Here is a 15,278-nt window from a genome sequence, read left to right on the forward strand (position 1 = left end):
CGGGCTCTCTGCTTAGCAGGGAGCCTGCTTCCTCCTCTCTCTCTCTGCCTGCCTCTCTGCCTACTTGTGATCTCTGTCAAATAAATAAATAAAATATTAAAAAAAAAAAAAAAGAATGGACATTTCATGGGGTGCCTGGCTGGCTCAGTCATTCGGTTCTTAGTTTCGACTCAGGTCATGATCTCAGTATCGATCATGGGAGTGAGCCCCACGTCGGCCTCTACACTCAGCGCGGAGTCTGCTTCAGATTCTCCCTCTCCCTCCAGCTCACTACCCACCCCCCCCAAAATAAATAGATAAAATCTTAAAAACAAAAAAAAGAATGCATATTTCTAGAACTTCACTTGGAGGCAACAACTATCGTTATTTTGCCGAAGCAAAGACTTTTCCACCCAAAGACAATGTATTTTGAAAACTTCTGAATTTTCCCTTTGTTACTTCAGCATGGTTTCATGCTATAAAAAAGAAGTACATTAATCCATTCTAGAGCTGAAACTCGGGAAAGACGGATGTCAGAGGTGGTACAAACACATTGCAGTAAAATAATGAATAGTCATCGGGAACAGTCTTCCTAAAGCAGTAGGAAAAGGTTTAAGTCCACAAAACTTATCTCTCCGGCACCGTCTCTTCAGACTAAAAAGATTTATCACCAAAGGTAAGATTTGGGGTGTCTGGGTGGCTCAGTCGGTTGGGTATCTGCCTTCGGCTCAGGTGGTAATACCAGGGTCCTGGGATCGAGCCCTACCTCGGGCTCCCTGCTCTGCGAAGAGCCTGCTTCTCCCTCTCCCTCTGCTGTCATGCTTTCTCTGTCAAATGCTTTCTCTCTGTCATGCTTTCTCTCTGTCAAATAAATAAATAAAATCTAAAAAAAAGGCTAAGATTTGTTGGGGCCTCCACTGAATTTGATGCCTGTCATCCTCATATGTTAAGCAATTAAACTATATTTCCACAGTTGGCAGATATAAGAGACTTTCTTTTTATGATTTTGTCTTATGGAATAGCTCTGAGTCTGTCTGCAGGATTTCCATCCCGGAAATCAGGATTAGAGATGAAGAATCTTTTATATTATTATGTAGGAAAGAATTATGTGAAGAAGCCAGCTCTAACTCACAGATAACTATATTTTAATAAAGCAGAGAGATTCATAAATGACATGTAGATTTGTGCTAACATAATACTCCTGGAAGCTTCGCTAATCAGAAGGAAAAACCCCCCACGAAGAAAACATTAGCAATTTAATCACCAGGTTACCCTGCACAACAGATACCTGATAACATAGTGGCCCACGGTCATTGTAACTGAAGCATGACGTTTTTCTTGTGTTGCTATGTTGAGAGACAATGTCTGTCACCGTGGGAAAAAAAGAAAATCAGTCTTTTAGAGGAAGGTATACTCTTGCTCAAGAACTGAGAAACAGGGCACCTGAGTGGCTCAGTCAGTTAAACATCTGCCTTCTGCTCAGGTCACGATCTCGGGGTCCTGGGATCCAGCCCCACATAGGGCTCCCTGCTCAGTGGAGAGCCTGCTTCTCCCTTTCCCACTCCCCCTCCCTGTGTTCCCTCTCTTGCTGTGTTTCTCTCTGTCAAATAAATAAATAAATAAAATCTTATAAACGAATGAATGAATGAATGATGCAGGGGTGGCTCCGTGGGTTAAGTGTCTGCCTTTGGCTCAGGTCATTATCCGAGAGTCCTCTGCAGGGAGCCTCCTTCTCCCTCTCCCTCTGCCACTCCCCCTCCTCCTTCTCTCTCCCTCTCTTATAAACGGATAAAGTCTTTTAAAAAAAGAAAGAGTTGAGAAATAGACCTCTTAAAAAAAAATACATTAGCTTTCCATCAGAAAGCCTCACGTACTTGTAGAAGATTGCCTGAGCAGATGCCGTACTGTGGCGTGGGTCAACAAGAGAAAGGAGCTTTTTTTGTTGGGGATTAGTTTCCACAGGGGAAGAAAGAAAAAAAAGGTAAGATGTCCATTTGGAAACACTTTTGCTGGGACCTCGGACCTAGAACTTAAATTAATACTGTTGTAATCAGCCCATTATTATTTCCTTTCTCAAATGCATGTTTAAAAAATTATTTTGTCCTATAAAATACAAAGTTCTGTTTAACTACAGTGAAATCCTCTTTTATTTGACTGTACAGTGCCAAAGCAGGCGAAATGGTAGACTACTTAAGTTGACATACACAAAAGCAGTAAAGATGACAGAATCTACATTCCCCACTGGAATTTCTCATCTGAATTTTAAAAAGCTAGAATGAGAACATTTTAAAGTATAGTTTCTCTTGGCCCTAGGCGTTAGGTATTGATTTATTTTCCTGAGATTTATAGCCCTCATACTTGAAAAGAAAAACGAGGGTGGAGATTGTGGCAGACATTGTTAGGGACTCTTTCCAACATCCGTTCTCCTTCCCCTCTGGAGCAACAGAGCACAGGTTTCTAATGAAACTGTTACTCGGCTAATAATGCCTTTCCTGTATTTCCAAGTCTCTATTGTAGATAGGCGTGGCCATGTTATTAAGTTCTAGCCTATAGTGAGGTTGTGTGTGTATGTGTGTGTGTGCATACGTGTGCGTGTGTGTGTGTCATGAGGGATTTGATGGCAATTTCCCTCAAAAGAAAGGAAACAGGCCATTAAGCTCACCCTATCTTCCTTCCTGGAGTGTGGATGTGATGGCAGGAGCTCCTATGGCCATCCTGAACTATGAGGCGATTTTGAGGATGGTAGAGCAGAAATATAGTTCATGCATGCCTTCTGCCTTCTACGAGACATCTCTTACATGGGAAAGAAACATCTGTCTTTATTGAAGGCACTGTTATTTGGGGATTTTCTTTTTCAAACAACCTGACAGAATGTCTACTTCCTGATGTGGAAGAATTCTCTTGTTCCTTTTCCTGCAACCTTACATTATTATTATCTAACACTCTGTGTTTCTTTTTGGGGAAGAAACCCTAGTGAGTGGCTGAAAGAAGAAGGGGGAAAAGATCATTGCAAAAAATGTTTAATTCTCAGAAGATGCCAGAGATAACTTTCCAAAAATATGACAATAAATGAAGTGTCTGTTTCAAGGAGAACTGAATTCATAAACATTACAGTTTAAAAAAAAAAGGAGGGGGATTCTAACCAGAATATTTTTTATATGACATTTTCAAAGCTTAAAATAACTTCTAACTAAAATTGAATCTTATCCGGGCAGATTTTAACCGAACAGTTTGTGCCATTGCACACTACTCACAACTCCTTGTAATCCGGATGGAGCCATGGGTGGGATCATAAGGAAGGTGACACAAAGGACAGATGTGGTGCCTCATGTCCCCTCCTTCTCCTCAGCTTCTTGCTCAGACGTCACTTTCCCAAACCCCAACACTGAACATTTTAACTCACCCTTTTTCTATCAGCATCACCCCCTGACACTTTCTATCCCTCTTCCTTGCTTCCATTTTTTTTGTTAGTACCTACCACCTCCACAGTTGGGGTCTAATACAAGTTTGGTTGCTGCCTTGAATTTCTGAATTAATTTTATCTCTACATTTGTGTTTTACACATGAAATCTGGTGGGTCAGTGGAGTATGGTCCTGGATTCACTCACCATCTAACCTCCCTCCACTTCTTCCCATCCCCAGGATAGGTGCTCAGTTGCCCAAACCCCTGACCCAAGTAGTGAGCACCTCTGCCTTTGATCTTGGCGGGATCCTGGGTGCAGGCACCCAAAGAATCAGGTAAGTCACGTACGCCCTGTGTGCCAAGTCACCGGGCAAGACCCCAGGCAACTATGCGGTTTGGCATTCACCCCCACAAAAATCCCCATGTCCAAGAGAACGTGACATTAAATAGGAAATAAAGGAAGCTGTGAGGGGTGGAGAGAAAGAAATCATGGGTGAACAAAGAAAAGGCTTTTGAAGGAGGAACCTGCGTTTTCACATCACACTGGGCCTTGCAAATGACATAACTGGCTGTACCTAGCACCGAAGAGAAAGGGGCCAGGGAACAGACTCCACAGAGCGTCCTGCCAAGCCTACCGAGTCCTGCGGCAGCACACCCCTTCAGTGCCGTCCTCCGCACACTGTCCCTGTCTGCCAGCAGGTGCCGAGCGCAGGAGGCACAGAGCCCCCAGGCTTTTTCCAGTTCTGGTCAGTGAATCAGGGCGCAGCCTCTCCTGCATCCATGTGTCAGGTTCACCCTGATGCTCTTTGGGACCAAGCTCTGTCCAGATGTGAATGTGTGGAGGCGGTGCTGTGCCAGGAAAGGTTTAAAACTCAGCTCTCCGGGAGTGGGAGCCCTGATTTGCAGGATTTGCTGGCGGTCACACCGTAAACATCTGCACAGGGCTGATTCCGGGCTACCCATAGTTGATAACCAGTTCACAAAATTCTTGGAAACTTAACAATTGACTCTCATCAGCCGGCGCAGGCTTCTGCCCCTTCCTGCTTGGAGGGGAGAGGACAGAGAACTCGCGTGATTGCGCCTATAATCTGGAACAACATGGCAGATAATTCACAAGAAACAAACAAACCAACCAACCCCAAAGAACCAGCACATGAGAAAGATCCTCAAAGCGATTATGAAAACACAAATAAAACAGAAGAGTATATTACTTTTTAAAAATCAGACTGATAAAAACGCTAAATCTCATGGTGGGGGTGAGATACATGACTGGAAAGCGTATAAATCCGGGCAGATTTGGAAAGCACTTTGACAGCAGCCAGGAAGTTCAAAATGTGTATCAAGCTAACAGCTCCTCTTCTAGGTTTGTTCAGGGAACCACCCCCACGCATGCGAGGATGTTCACCCCAAAGCATCACAGAGGGCGCCCTGCCCCATCACCCAACATCAACAATTATCAACTCGTGGCCAGTCTTGTTCCAGTTTTATCCCTGTCTGCTTCCCCACTACCCATATGATTTTGAAGTAAATCCCAGACAGCATATCATTTCATCCATAAATATTTCTGCATCCCTGAATTAAAGACAGACACCTGAACAGGCTTTTGCTGTTTATGCAGGAGAGAAATTCTAGCAGAGTGATCAGGGAAGGGTGGATAAAAAGGCGAAGATAATTTTCTGAACACTCTGGAGTTTGGTTAATTCAAGAGTAATGTTTCAAGAACATTCCCTGAGGAAATTGTCCCTGTTCCCTACCAGACACAGCAGGCTGAAGGGACAGCCTTCTGGTGCTTGGCAGATTTGGAGGTCAAATAGAATCTGTGCTAGGTAATCAGCTTAGTGGATAATACACTAAGAACTGACATTTGCATGATACTTACAAACTTCCGGTGTCAGGGGTTATGTCCTGTTTTCATAATGTCTCCCTTGAATAATACACTTTATTGTCATTATTTGAAAATAGGTACCTGATTAGCTATACTCAGTCAATAAAAATACCAAATGTAGGGGTGTCTGGGTGGCTCAGTGGGTTAAAGCCTCTGCCTTTGGCTCAGGTCATGATTCCAGGGTCTTGGGATCGAGCCCCGCATTGGGCTCTCTGCTCAGCATGGAGCCTGCTTCCTCTTCTCTCTCTCTGCCTGCCTCTCTGCCTACTTGTGATCTCTGTCTGTCAAATAAATAAATAAATAAAATCTTTAATAAAAAAAAAAACTTTAATATTAAAAAAAAAATTTTTAAATAGCAAATGTAAAAATGACCATGTGAGAGGTCTTTAAAATGGCAGTGACCTTTGATTGCTAAATTCATTCCCACCTCTAAACTTTTGTCTTGATGTAATACTTCATACTTGAAAAAGTTACACTAATAACAGTGACCTTCCAGATTGTTTATCAACATAAATCAAAGAATCCATCTTTCCAAGTTGCTGTTTTGGTCTGTGATTTGTGGAAGAAGCTTCAGAATTTTGTTTTAATCTAAAAATGAATAGGCCAGAGGATGAAAAGGAGAAAAGGAAAAATGAGACAGTTTCTCATGTTAAGGGATGCTGTATCAAAACCTTAGTAAACTGCTCTATATTTAGTTTCTGATTAAGTGCTAGAAAACTCCCAGAATACATCAGAGAACACCATCTCCCCGTGGAACATGGTTTCATAATTCCTACACACTACACATAATCCTCAAAACCATCTCCTTACTCACTGTCACTCGGTACAAATCATTACTGACTCATTAGATCTTAAGCAGCAAGCAGCCGGTGGGTAGGGAAGAAAGAAAGAAAGTGCAAAAACACTGTGGTTATCCTGAAAATGCAAGGATCTGCTTAGCTTTTCAGTAGTAGTAAGTCCACAGCTTGGCCTACAGCCTGTGCTACCGTCAGATTGAACGTCCACCCAGAGTGACGGCAGACATGCAATGAAATGGCAGGATGGGACACCGTTAGAGGAGGAATGTCAGCTCTAAGAGCAAAAGAGAGCTGCTGCGTCCCCACCTACGAGCAAGAGCCATCCTCCTCAGTGGAGCTCTCCCCAATCCAATCCTTAAGCAATGCTGTACCTTCCCTCTCTATAATCTGCAACTCCTGCTCATCTTCTATAAGCCCTAAACATTGTCTTTATTGATTTTGTTTACTTATGAAGACAGTGGTTTGACTTCAAAACTTCATTATGGCATTTAGAACCAGGGTGAAATCACATATTTTATGGAAACAAATGCTTATCATTTATTGGGGCGTGGGAGGTATGGAGAGGATGGGGAATGCTCCCAACACATCGACCCTGCCTTCATGGTTCTTGTCCAGCAGCAGGAAAAGTGGGATGGTCCAGACTGGGGCTCTGGGGTCACCCACCTATAATACCATATAATACCTATAATACCATCATGATATTGAGCCAGACATTGCATCAATCAGCCTCTGTTTACCCATCTGTAAAATGGGAACAATAATATACCCAAATGAGGAATGGGTGTCACCCCAACCTTAGAAGCATGACGGAGAGGGCAAACATAGGACTGAGCATCACAGAAGCTTCTACAGTTCCTCCTCAAGCCCAGATGCCACCTCCAACTCCTTCCCCACCCATGGCCAACCAGGGACTTCTCCCTTGGCCTCTTTTATAAAATAAATGGGTTAGAGGAGATCATGAATAAATTCACTTCTGGGTGTAAAATTCTAGTAACTTCTCCTGAAAAGACTGACCCACTGTCCCCTGTTTTTACAAGACAATATTGCAGATCCCGGGGAATGTGAAAGTCTGATCAGGTAACAGAGCCCCCACTTCTGTACATTAAATTCACATGGGGATCCCCTTAAAGAGCTCTGCAATGAACGAACCCAGAAGGGGCTGCCGGATCCCCTGATAAAAAAAAAAAAAAAAAAAAAACCACGTTTGTTTTTATAGAGCCAAGGGGAGGTGACCTTCCTTTCACTTGGCAAGAAAGGATATTTATAGAGCTTTGCCATGATGTCTCAAAGTCCATATCCTTGCATTTGTGCATGGAATGGACAGCCCTCCCTAAGGGCTTAAACTGGGCAAACTCATGTATCTGTTAACCTTTATTCGTACCATATTTGACTATTTGCAAAGCATTTTCACAACCATTAGCTCCCACCAGAGCCAATTCATGCTGAATCTAAAACATTTTCCAGGGGCGGCTGGGTGGCTCAGTCATTAAGTGTCTGCCTTCTGCTCAGGTCATGATCCATGGGTCCTGGGATCGAGCCCAGCATTGGGCTCCCTGCTCGGCGGGAAGCCTGCTTCTCCCTCTCCCACTCCCCCTGCTTGTGTTCCCTCTCTCACTGTGTCTGTCTCTGTCAAATAAATAAATAAAATCTTAAAAACAAAAACAAAAACAAAAACAAAAACAAAACAAAACAAGAAACCTTTTCCAGAAATCCTAACTATTCCGGAGAACGTAGTTCTCTCCAACCCATCAACACTGAGAGGCACCTCGGCTGGGGCTCCCACCCACCAAAAGATTATCATGGCAATTTTTGAGAATGTATTTTTTCCAAGTACATTGTTGAGTCTTTTGAATGTGCATAAAATGACATTTTGTGGCATTTAATTTGTGTGTTTTTTCCACATTTAACGTCTTTGAATTCATGATGCATCTCACAACACAGCCTTAGCTTTCTGTCCTAATCCTGTGTCCTGGATTCAGTAGTGTCCCCCAGAAATTTATGTCCACCTGGAACCTTGGAATGCGACCTTATTTGGAAACAAGGTCTTTGGAGATGCAATCAGTTATGATGAAGTCATGCAGTTTGGGGGGGGAGGGGCGTCTGATACCACGATGACTGGTGTCCTTAGAAGGACAGGGACACACAGAGACACAGGGAAGAAGTCCATATGATAATGGAGGCAGAGATAGAGGTGATGTGTCTGCAAGCCAATGAGCACCAAAACTTGCCAGCACCCAACAGAAGCTGGGAAGAGAGGAAGGATGCTCCCCTAGATTCTTTGGAGGAAGCATGGCCCTGCCAACACCTTGATTTTTGACTCTTAGCCTCCAGAACTGTGAGAGAATGCCTTTCTGTTGTCTTAAGTCAGGCAGTGTTTGGTACTTTGTTAGGAAAGCCCTCAGAAGCTAATAGTCCCTACAAAGTGTGTACATGTATGTGTGTATGCACACACATACACAAGATGCACGTGTGTTTGGTTTTCATTTCCCTTTCCTCACTCACACGGAAAGGAGGAAGAGAATTACTATCTCCCGAGCTGCCAAGCTCACACTGTGCTCGCTGGTCTCCCAGAGGCCAGCTCATGGATTCCGACAATCCCCCCCACCCCCGCCCCGGCCCAGCCATCGGTACCCATTTCCAGAGGAGGACCTGAGCACAGGGAGGCTAAGCTGGGCTCAACCACTAGATCCTGGCAAGGAGAAAGTCACGGATTTTGAAATGAAAAGCACAGACCAGGCAGCCATAGTGTCAGCCTTCTGCTCGGTACAGAAGAAACAGTGTCATGGGAACCTTCCTTAAACTCAGTGTGTTGAGTGTTCTGAACTTGTCTTTAAAGGATAAACCTTTGCCTTCTCTGTCTGCCCTACAGTCTACAGGAAGAGCCGAGCGTCTAGGGAACAGTAACGATGGCAATAACCCATCCTTGGAGCGGAGCTTCGGCCGGGATTCTGGGAGAATCTCAAGAGGCCAACACCCCTGGGCTTCCCTTCCTGACAAGTCCTTGGAGCCCCAGGTCCTCTGAAACTGAGTCTTCTCTGCTCAGCCAAGGTACCCCTCCCCCCCCGCCCCTCAACCCCGGGGCTGCCCTGCTGGTCTTAGGGTTCAGCAGGCAGAATGTGTTGCTACTTGCATGTGGTTCCTTTTCAAGGAAGGAGGGACAGACAGAAGGAAGAAAGAGAGGAAGGGAGGGCCCAGCACAGGACCTGGAACCTAGGAGCTTCTATCATCCCACAGGTCATAACCAGAAACATCCGCATCCAGGACATACGTGTCAGGCCTTGGAAAAATGCTTCTGCACAATTCCTGGCTGCTGTCCTTGAACAGAAGGCAGCTAAGCCTGATCACCTTGGAGATCTGTGGTTGCAACATTGGAGACAGACACGATTTCCAAAGAGCAGAAGGGATTTAGCCAAGGAAAAAGACTGAGAAAGGGAAGAGAAAGACAGATTGGTCAATTTGTCAGATCTTCAAGCAGCATAACTACAACAGAATCTTGCAAAGAGAAGCATCATTCCCCAATAGTCCTAGATGCCTTTTTGTCCCTGTTCCTTCGTGTCCTAATTCAGGATAGGAAGGTGTTCACAGATGAGCACAGTCTTCACCGGAGTCGCTCATGGTGGCCAAGGAACACCGTGCCGTGTCATACCATTCATGTCGTTCTGACGTGTTCCTAAGTACCTCTCAACGTCATCTCGTGAAGCACAATGCCAGATATTAACTGGAGTCTACGGATCTAGATATTGAAGAGATGGGGAAATTGCAGTATAAATGCTGGCAGTTTTTAGGGTGTGATTCAACACGCTGCAATCTTTGCTACGGTAGAGAGAACTTGTCACAAGGAATCCGATGCAAGCTTGATTCTGACACATGAACCGCACCGCTCATTTCTGAATCTAACTATTGCTCTAATAATTCTACTGACAATTTCAGTTGCTACGGCTTCACCAGGGTGAAGTTTCTCCTAATTGAAATTTAAAGATTTTTTTTTAATTTGAGAGAGAGAGAAAGCGAGAGCGCACACATGCCTGAGAACTCAATGGGGGAGGGGCAGAGGGTAAAGCAGACTCCCTGCCAAGCCTGGTTTGGCGCTTGATCCCAGAACCCCAAGATCATGACCTCAGCCAAAGGCAGATACTCAGCTGACTACCACCACCCAGGTGCCCCTCCAAACTGAAATTTAAATAAAAAAAAAAAAAACCTACCCAAGAACTACAATGACTCAAAGTTGTCTAAATTAGTACTACTACTAATAGAACACAAAGTATCTGAAAATTTTGCCTAGAACAATATAAATAATGACTTTGCTACAATATAGAAAAGAAAAATAAACATAGCAGCACAAAGATAGAATAATTTATGAATTTTGTCTCTATCACCCATACACACATCACCGGCCCATTAACAAAGTGCCTAGGCATTTACAATAATAATTCAAGTCGGCTTCTTTGATATTTTTGCCAACTTTCTCCAAGTAAAAGCCAAGGCTTTATAAAGAGAAATGTTTTGTCATTTTGTCATTATGAAGACACACTTGTTGAGACAGGAGGGTAGAGCATATTTTTATGTATCAGTTGGGGGACTTGTTAATGGCTTTTAAACATTTGGACACATGGCATGTGGGCCTCCACTCCCACTCCTGCCCTGGGCCTTGCCGGTGGCGGGGAAGGCCCGGCTAGGGGCCTCCAGTTTCGGCACATACACGCAGGAATGGTGGACGGTTCCATTATCGATCACGGGAGCTCTGATGCATCTCCAAGCGGGGGGTTGGCGGGGGAGCCCTTTAGCCAAAGAGCTCTGAGAAAAGCCCATCTAGGGGGCATGGTAAGTAGAAGCTATTCCCCAGATGTGCATTTCTTGTGCACGTCCTTCTCCTCCCTCTGGGTCATTGTACAAGTCACTCCAAGGCCCCAGCTCCTGGCACTATGTCTTAAGAGAGGGTAGGACCAGGAGTTGACCGATACGGCTGCCCCGAGCTAGGATGAGCCTCCTGGAGTGGCTGTAAGTGGTACAATACTGGAGGAACTAAAGTGGTACATACTGGTGAGACCACAGGAGCATTCTCGAGGTGCTGCCCAAACCCGATGCTCGGAGGACCTGACCCTCCCTCCAAGCCCCAGAAGCATGAATAAGGGTGTATCGCGGGGGTTGGGGGGTGTAAGAGTAGACCTAAGGGCAGAGGCTCCAGAAGAGCCCCTAATACCTGATGCAGAACTGGGGCCACCTACTCCGGGACAGCAGCATCGGATGGGATCCTGGAAGGTCCCATCCAGTCCATGCCGGTGAGGCATCTCATTCAAGCACGTTGGCTAGGGGTGAGCAGACATGGCCACTGAGCTCCCCTCCTTTGACAGGCCACGTCCTGAGAGGACACAAGGGTTCCTCCCCTGCGTCTCTAGCAAATGCATCTACACCCTATGCCACGTGGTTGTCCCGTGGCTGAAGGGTAAAGGATCGGGTTGGAAAATCCGGAGCCCCAGCACTCCTTTCCTGAGGCGGCATCTGTCTCCCCCGACCAGGGGTGGGTTCTGTGCCCCGCAGAGAGGGGAGCGTGCTGGGCACGTCTGACCCTGCGGTCAAGAAGCTGCCGCTCAGGGGAGCTGCCGAGGGGAAGACAACACGCTAAGCCGGTGGGGGTGAGTCTTTGGAGATTTCTAGTCCCCAGCCCCAAATCCCAAGGGATTTTCGAGCCTCGGCAGGGTTTACAAGGCCGGCATCTGGCAGCTGTGATCTCAGCATCCTTTGCTCACAGGGGTTCTCTGGCCGTTTTCACAACTGATCAAAGCTCGGTCAGTTGTCAGAGTCACGAGGCTGATCAGACTTGGGTCTGAAGTGCCCGAGAGCCACGAAATCACCCCTCGGATGTCCCCGAGCAGCTTCATCGGCCCAGAACCCAAACCCACACGGAACACACCATCGTCTCTCCCAGAAACCGCAGCGTGTCAGCATTTCCAGGCCATTTGCAGCACCATGGCAACCCACACACGACACACCGCAGAGTCTGGAGAAGCCAGACCGTGAGCCCGGGGCCCAACGCGAGAGACTGAGCTGCGCCATGTAGACAAGAAGCTCATTCACCGAGGGGACTCAAATTAAGAATTTAAGACACGAGGACTTGATAAACTCTTGACTTGATGACAATTTTTCCTCACGTAATCTAGAAGAGGAAACAAAACCGTGTGTCTGGTTTCATTCTGACCAACCAGAGGGACAGAGGAGGGGCAGGGAAGAAGCAGGGTCACCGCAGAGCACCAGAAGATGCGAGGCCCGCACCAGGCGTTTTTCCTGGGCTCTTAAGAAAGCAGCTCACAGGCGCCTGGGTGGCTCAGTGCATTAAGCCTCTGTCTTCGGCTCAGGTCATGATCTCAAGGTCCTGGGATTGAGTCCCATATCGGGCTCTCTGCTCAGCAGGGAGCCTGCTTCCCCTCTTCTCTCTCTCTGACTGCCTCTCTGCCTACTTGTGATCTCTCTCTGTCAAATAAATAAAATCTTAAAAAAAAAAAAAAAAAAGCAGCTCGCAGGCTCTTGGGTGGCTCAGTCGGTGATCCCGGGGTCCTGGGATCAAGCCCCTTGTCCAGCTCCTGGCTCAGCAGGGAGTCAGTTTCTCCCTCTTACTGTGCCACTCCCCCTGCTCATGTTCTTGTGCGCGTGCTCTCTCTCTCTCTCGCTCTATCTCTCTCAAATGAATAAAAAAAAAATCTTTAAAAAAGAAAAAAAGAAAGCAGCTCTCAAAAGATGTAGAGGAGAGCTGCATGTCTCAAGGGCCTGGAAAATCCTGGCTCGGCTCTTACATCACTCCCGTGATGAATGGTGGAGTCCAACAGCAACAAGGCCACACAAGGACTTGGCCAGGGGACAGCGGCCGCCTGCAGGAAGGGGACCTGGGAGCTCAGAGGGCCTGTGCCAAGGCCCTGTGGGCCAGACCTCCACAGTCTGGGGGCCACGCTGGGCAGAGGAACTCAGCAGCCCGACGCCAAGCTCCCAGCTGGGAGAACACTGCACACCCCAGACCATCTCTCCTCCTTGGTCCTGGGTGGCTCGTGCCTTTCCCCAGAGGCTGCAGCTTTGCCCAGAGGCTGCAGCTTTCCCCAGAGCTGCCACCTTCGTGGTCACTACACCACTTAGTCACCTTGAGTTTGTGTCCCCCTCCAGGCTGTGGCTCTTGAGGCTCTTACCCTTGCTGTTATCGCAGTTGAGGAGCCCAAAGGTTACAAAGGGTTTTGCTGAGACCTTTGTTTCTAGTTTCTCCTAAGGCCACAAGCAGAGGAGTCTGTCATGCCAAGAAAGAGAAGAGTGACAGAGGCATGCATGGAGGAGACCCCAGGCAGATTATAACCACCACGACGGGGGCTCCTGGGTGGCTCAGTCAGTTAAGTGTCTGCCTTTGGCTCAGGGGATGCTCTCAGGGTCCTGGGATCAAGCTCTCCTCAGTGAGGACCCTGCTTCTCCCTCTCTCCCGCTTGTGCTCTCTCTCTCAAAATAAATAAAATTGTTTTTTAAAAAATAACTGCCATGATTATGCTTTCCAAGATTTCTCTGATCATGAAGCTTGTCTTCATGGAGTGAGCATGCTCGTGACTCACTCCCTATCAGTGCAGGAGGCTCAGGAGCTCTTGAAAACCATCCGGCCCCTTCCCTCTTGTCTGCCCACGGCAGTGGTTAGACCCTCCACCTCTGATTCAACTTCACCAGGTTCCTTGTTTGTGCCTAGATGGTCTCTCTAGTCAGCCTCTACCAGCTGATGATACTCTGGACCATTTACCTGGCTTTCTGCTGTAACATTCTCCCACAGCCCACCTAACCCTGGCCTTTCAAGGAGAAAATCAAATAAAAGGAATCCTCATTTCTAGGATGCCTGGGTGGCTCAGTCTGGCTCTTGGTTTCAGCTCAGGTCATGATCCAGGTTGGGTCAAGGAATCAACCCCCATGTCGGGCAGGGAGTTTGCTTCTCTCTCTCTTTATCTCTCTCCTGTTCCCTCTGTCCTTCCCCATGCTCATACTCTCTTTCTTGAATAAATAAATAAGATCTTTAAAAAAAAGACTTATTTCTTACAGAAGACCTAGAAACTACAGAAAAAAATAAAGAATAAAAATTACCTACATACCCCAAACTAAGAGAGAATCACCAATGACATTGTAAGGAATTTCCAGAAATGTATTATTTGAGGGTACCATTACTGGACTTGGTGCGTATATGTTTATGTATACATTCTGGTATTTGTTTACTCACATTTACCATCTCTACATATGTGTGTATATGTGCCTACAAATTCTTTTTTTTTTTTAAGTAAGCTCTACACCACAGTGGGGCTCAAATGCACACCCCTAAGAGCGAAAGTCGCATGCTGTACTAAGCCAGCCAGACGCCACAATTCTTTGTAAACATTTTACTAAATAACTACATGAGATTCTGTTTTAGGAGTATACCAGCAGTCAGCCACTCCCCTACTGCTGGACATTTAGGTTGCTTCTGAATTTGACTTTTCGTAGGAAGAAACAGCTTCGAAGGTCTTCTCCAATGCTCATGCTTCAACATACCCAAGAGTGTGATTCCATAACACATGCTGTTCCCAGTTCCTCCACAAAAGAGGGGGAGTAGCTCATTCCATTGCCCAGAGTTAGACTCTAATTTAGATCAATATTTTACCAAAGATCAAGGTCACCAGGCCTCGAAAGTGGGCACTGTGCAATTCCGCCTTCACAACCTGACTCAGATGTAAGCAGCCCTCTTGGCTGCGCTGCTCTACTCTGTCCCCTGGTATAAAGAAACCTGGGACTATCATTCTTGCGGTTGTTGGGTGGAGTGGACATGAAATCGGTTCTACCTTGTCTTGCCGCACCGTGCACCTGACCATGCGGAGGCTATATCTAGATTAGGCATGAGAGCGAAGAGACCTTCAACCCCAGGACTGCCCCTGTCCCCCAAGATTGGGGCAGGGAAAAGGGAAGGACAGTAAAGGAGCAAAAATATATTTTTACTTTTGTGTTGTTCTCTTTCAGCAGTTTAATGCCCTCTCTCCAGCAGATGTCTAAATGTGGATTCCTTATCTCTTGGGGTGCATTGGGGGGTATGTGGCGGGGGCAGGGGTTTGAGACCCACCCGTACATCCAACCCTACCCTTGACATCACACAGGTCCTGGATGCAGCTGAGGCCCGGTCATGCTGGACTCTCCTAATGCCCCAGCTCCTGCCCCTCTCTTTCAGGGGTACAGCTGG

The sequence above is a fragment of the Lontra canadensis genome, unplaced genomic scaffold, assembly GCF_010015895.1.
Source record: "Lontra canadensis isolate GAN:19392208 unplaced genomic scaffold, GSC_riverotter_1.0 scaffold79, whole genome shotgun sequence".
Classification (NCBI taxonomy): domain Eukaryota; kingdom Metazoa; phylum Chordata; class Mammalia; order Carnivora; family Mustelidae; genus Lontra; species Lontra canadensis.